Genomic DNA, 6000 nt, shown 5'->3' with positions numbered 1-6000 from the left:
ACCCGCCTCTCGGGGCAAAACGTAAACAAAAAAGTAGGATAATTTAAGCTTGGGGAAGCCAGAGAGGGAGGAGTCAGGAGATGCTCTATCAGTGAGACACCAGGCCTGGGGGAAGCCAGGGTGGGAGGAGTCAGGAGATGCTCTATCAGTGAGACACCAGGCCTGGGGGAAGCCAGAGTGGGAGGAGTCAGGAGATGCTCTATCAGTGAGACACCAGGCCTGGGGGAAGCCAGGGTGGGAGGAGTCAGGTGTGGGTATATAAGGGGGAGACTTGGGTATTTATGCTTCATACCTCCTGACTACAGTGACGACTCCCATATTTGTACTTCTTTGAAAGGTAATATTATATTATAAATATTGGACTTACTAGCGGTTATATTCTTAACGAACTCTATGCTCAGCATCAGCATGGTCTAGGATCAGTGCGTTGACCACACCCAGTACAACCCGTTCTCGCACTTGCTTATAGTCAATATCTTGCTTATGAATAAGTGCATAAGTGACATACTAATTATTGCGAATATTTGAGTTTACCTTGAAAATCTGAATAGAAAACCACAACCTAACCTAACCTTCTTAGTATGTTAAGATATTACAATTATAACTGAACCTATTCCTAAATTGATATAACAGCTTTATAAAAGTAATAAAACAAAACGAAAATATATAAATAAATTGTAAATTAACTCAGGATATTGTCAAATTTTGTATGAAATCTCTAATGTTTAATAAAACTGGAGGAAAAATTAGTGCCTTGAAAAAAATATGGCTTGGAATATGTCACATATATACTATTTATAGGCGAAATAGTGACTATAAGCAATAAGTCATATATGTGTTGTCTTGTGCGAGAGGAGGTTGCCCAGCACCATATATGCTCTCATCTGTTCCCTATATGTTACCCCTCGTTGTTGTCCACACCCAGCACCATATATGCTCTCATCTGTTCCCTATATGTTACCCCTCGTTGTTGTCCACACCCAGCACCATATATGCTCTCATCTGTTCCCTATATGTTACCCCTCGTTGTTGTCCACACCCAGCACCATATATGCTCTCATCTGTTCCCTATATGTTACCCCTCGTTGTTGACCCACACCCAGCACCATATATGCTCTCATCTGTTCCCTATATGTTACCCCTCGTTATGGACCCACACCAAACTCTATTTGTAAAGACTTGCAATGAAAATTGCTCCTTATATATGTGTTACGTATGACTTTATTATAAGAAGTGGTCTGGATTAATGTCCTCCAATCTGTTCAGTATTCTTACAAAATTGTGTGAAATCCGTCCAGTTATGTCTGGTTTGCATTGTTGTTAGTCCTGTGGTTGTAAACTTTTCCTGGTGAGAGTTCACTTAGTTCTGGGATGGATTTAGTCGCTGTGTATATCACCAAGCCCGACATGTCCGTCTGGTGGTGTGGGCTCCATGCTTACATACACAAGTCCAATTGTGGGTGATTTCTACAGCACGACTACCACATTTTTAAGTCAAAGGTTTAAATTATTACTGGATTTGATAGGCTTCTTTTTACTGCAGCTTCTACTCGTCCAACTTTCAATGACTGATGGATCCTGACTCCTTGGTCTTATTTTCTTCAATATTGTGTATGGTATTGTTGTTGAATTGATAGTTGTGACGTATATATATGGCCTAGATACTTGGTCGTTCATTTGTCAATATTAAAGAGCATTTGCCGGTCTTCCTACTTTACAATAGATCTTAAGTGTCATCTGCAAATTTTATAAGGTGGTTTGTAATATTCTCATCCATGTCTTTGTTGGATATGGAAAAATGGGTTAGCCATTTTGCCATTTACATTGGGTTGACCTCACGGGTCAAATGGGTTGTCCTCACCCCCCCTCCCCACACACACCACATACCACACACACACACACAAAACACACACACAAAACACACACACATACACACACACATACACACACACATACACACACAAATCACACACACAAATCACACACACAAATCACACACACACACACACGGAGGACTTCAATCACGGAAGGATAGACTGGGAGAACAAGGAACCGCATGGAGGCGAGGGTACGTGGAGAGCCAAACTATTAGAGGTGGGGACTAGAAACATTCTCAGCCAGCATGTCGGGGAACCCACAAGGATGAGAGGAAACGATGAACCAGCGAGACTCGACCTAGTCTTCACGCTGAACGACTCAGACATAAGGGAAATCGGTTTTGAGGCCCCAGTAGGAATGAGGATACTGTGTGAGGAAAGTGTGTGAGGAACTGAATAAGAAATTCCGTGAGGTCTTCATCTTAGAGCAAGGAGAAATTCCAGAGATAAGAGAGGGAATAATTAACTAGGAACCACTAGAAAAGTTTGAGATTACCAGTGGGAAAGTAAGGAAGTTTTTACTAAAGTTGGATGTGACAAAGGCTATAGCCCCAGATGGAATATCCCATTTTATACTAAAGGAAGGAGCAGAAGCACTGTGCCTGTCACTCTCCATAGTGTATAACAAATCACCGGCAACAGAACTGCCAGAAATTTGGAAAGCAGCTAACGTAGTCCCGATATACAAGAAAGGGGATAGACAGGAGGCACTGAACTACAGGCCAGTGTCCCTAACCTGCATACCATGCAAGCTGATGGAGAAGATTGTGCGAAGAAAGCTAGTGGAACATCTGGAGCGAAAGAACTATGTAATGCAGCATCAACATGGGTTCAGAGATGGCAAGTCCTGCCTCACAGGGTTAATTGAATTCTATGACCAGGCAACAAAAATCAGGCAAGAGAGGAGTGGGCAGACTGCATATTTTTGGATTCCCAGAAAGCCTTTGATACGGTACCACACAAGAGGCTAGTGAAAAAAAATGGATATGCAGGCTGGAGTGAAAGGGAAGGTACGCCATTGGATAAGGGAGTACCTAAGCAACAGAAGACAACGAGTCATTGTAAGAAGTGAGGTCTCAGATTGGCGAGACGTCACAAGTGGAGTCCCGCAGGGGTCAGTTCTAGGACCTATACTGTTTCTGATAAATGTAAATGATCTCCCAGATGGTATAGACTCGTTTCTCTCAATGTTTGCTGACGATGCAAAAATTATGAGGAGGATTGAAACAGAGGATGATAGTAGGAGGCTACAAGATGACCTAGACAGACTGAATGAATGGTCCAGCAAATGGCTGCTAAAGTTTAACCCGAGTAAATGCAAAGTAATGAAGCTAGGCAGTGGAAACAGGAGGCGAGACACAGGATACAGAATAGGAGATGAAGTACTTTATGAAACGGACAGAGACAAAGATCTAGGAGATGATATCACACCAAACCTGTCTCCTGAAACCCACATAAAATGAATTACGTCTGCAGCATATGCGAGGCTGGCTAACATCAGAACCGCCTTCAGGAAACTGTAAGGAGTCATTCAGAATCTTATATACCACATATGTAAAACTAGTCCTGGAGTATGCGGCCCCAGCATGGAGCCCGTACCTTGTCAAGAACAAGACGAAGCTGGAAAAAGTTCAGAGGTATGCAACTAGACTAGTCCCAGAACTAAGAGTTATGAGTTACGAGGAAAGGCTGCGGGAAATACACGTAACGACACTGGAAGACAGAAGAGTAAGGGGAGTCATGATCACTACCTACAAAATCCTCAGGGGGAATTGACAGGGTAGACAAGGATAAACTATTTTACAATGGTGGTACGCGAACAAGGGGACACAGGTGGAAACTGAGTACCCAAATGAGCCACAGGGACGTTAGAAAGAACTTTTTCAGTGTCAGTAGTTAGCAAGTGGAATGCATTAGGCAGTGATGTGGTGGAGGCAGACTCCATACACAGTTTCAAATGTCGATATGATAGAGCCCAGTAGGCTCAGGAACTTGTACATCAGTTCATTGACTGTTGAGAGGCGGGACCAAAGAGCCAGAGCTCAATCCCCGTAAGCACAAATAGAAGAGTATACACACACACAGAGCCACCGGGGGCCGGTGGCTGACTGGACAGCACGCTAGACGCTTGATACTGTGGTCCCGGGTTCGATTCCCGGCGCCGGCGAGAAACAATGGGCAGAGTTTCTTTCACCCTACCTGGGAGTTATACAGCTGTTACGGGCTGCTTCCTGTGAGTGTGTGTGTGTGTGTGTGTGTGTGTGTGTGGGAAAAAATATAGTTAATAGTTAGTAACAGTTGATTGATTGACAGTTGAGAGGCGGGCTGATAGAGCAGAGCTCATTCCCCGCAAGCACAACTAGGTGAATACTCACGAAAGATACTCACCTAGTTGTGCTTGCGGAGATGGAGCTCTGGCTTTTTGGTCCCCGCCTCTCCACTGTCAATCAACTGGACAATCAACTGTGTATGTACTTACCTAGTTGTGCTTGCTGGGGATGAGCTCTGGCTCTTTGGTCTCACCTCCCAACTGTCAATGAACTAATGTACAGGTTCCTGAGCCTATTGGACTCTGTCATATTTACATTTGAAACTTTGTATGGATTCAGCCTCCACCACATCACTGCCTAATACATTCCATTTGTCAACAATTCTGACACTTAAAAAAATCTAATGTCTTAATGGCTCATTTGGGTACTCAATTTTAACCTGTGTCCACTAGTGCGTGTGCCCCTTGTGTTAAATAGTCTTTCTTTATCTACCCTATTAATTCCTCTGAGAATATTGTATGTGGTGGTCATGTCCCTTCTAACTCTTCTTTCTCCCAGTGATGGGATGTTTAATTCCCCGTAGTCTCTCCTCGTAGCTCATACCCCTCAGTTCGGGTACTAGTCTGGTGGCGAACCTTAGAACCTTTTCCAGTTTAGTCTTATGCTTGACTAAATATGGACTTCATGCTGGAGCCGCATACTCTAGGATTGGTCTGATATATGTGTATTCAACGTTCTGAATGATTCCTTACACAAGTTTCTAAAGGCTTTTCTTATGTTGGCCAATCTGGCATATGCCGCTGGTGTTATCCTCCTGATATAGGCTTCAGGGAACAGGTCTGGCGTGATATCAACCCCCAGGTCTTTCTTTCTCTGACTAAGTTTTTCATCTCCCAAATGATACCATGTATCTGGTCTTCTGCTCCCTACACCTATCTTCGTTACATTACATTTGCTTGGTTAAACTCTAACAACCATTTGTTCGACCATTCCTGCAGCTTGTCCAGGTCTTCTTGAAGCCTCAAGCTGTCCTCCTCTGTCTTAATCCTTCTCATAATTTTGGCTTCGTCAGCAAACATTAAGGGGAATGAATCTATACCCTCTGGGAGATCATTTACATATATCAGAAACAGGATAAGTCCGAGTACAGAGCCATGTGAAACTCTACTGGTGACTTCACGCCAGTCTGAGGTCTCACCCCTCACTGTAACTCTCTGCTTCCTATTGCTTAGGTACTCCCTTATTCACTGGAGCGCCCTACCAGTTACTTCTGCCTGTTTCTACAGCTTATGCATCAGCCTTTTATGGGGTACTGTGTCAAACGCTTTCCGACAAAAAAAAAAATGCAGTCCGGCCATCCTTCTCTTTCTTGCTTAATCTTCGTTACCTGATCGTAGAATTCTATTAAGCCTCTAAGACAAGATTTTCCCTCCCAGAACCCATGTTGATGGGATGTCAAGAAGTCCCTTCTCTCCAGATGTGTTACTAGATTATTTCTCGCGATCTTCTCCATCACCTTGCATGGTATACAAGTTAAGGACACTGGCCTGTAGTTCAGTGCTTCTTGTCTGTCACCCTTTTGTATTGGGACCATTATCCGTCTTCCATACTTCTGGTAGGTCTCCCGTCCTACACAGTGTGTTTGTGTGTGCGCGCGCGCGTGCTTGCGGAACCTGCGGTGGATCGAGCTCTGATCTTTCGGCCCGCCTCTCAACTGACAATCACCTGTTACTACTATTTTTGTCCACACCACCATCCCCCCCAGGAAGCAGCTCGTAACAGCTGTGTAACTCCTAGGTACCTATTTACTGCTAGGTAACAGGGGCATTAAGGGCGAAAGAAATTTTGCCCAT

At 43.9% G+C, this 6000-nt stretch overlaps 1 protein-coding gene across 1 annotated transcript in view; it reads left to right on the top strand.

The window, feature by feature from the left end:
• The first annotated feature begins 237 nt into the window (after window positions 1-237).
• LOC123747687 (leukocyte elastase inhibitor-like) overlaps window positions 238-6000 on the top strand; it is a 92849-nt gene continuing 87086 nt past the window's right edge. Inside the window, exon 1 of the mRNA XM_069323552.1 lies at window positions 238-337. The gene's annotated coding sequence lies outside the window, so the exon portion shown is untranslated. The remainder of the gene's footprint in view (window positions 338-6000) is intronic.

The sequence above is a fragment of the Procambarus clarkii genome, chromosome 13 (assembly GCF_040958095.1).
Source record: "Procambarus clarkii isolate CNS0578487 chromosome 13, FALCON_Pclarkii_2.0, whole genome shotgun sequence".
NCBI lineage: Eukaryota > Metazoa > Arthropoda > Malacostraca > Decapoda > Cambaridae > Procambarus > Procambarus clarkii.
This window is presented reverse-complemented; position numbering and strand designations above follow the sequence as displayed.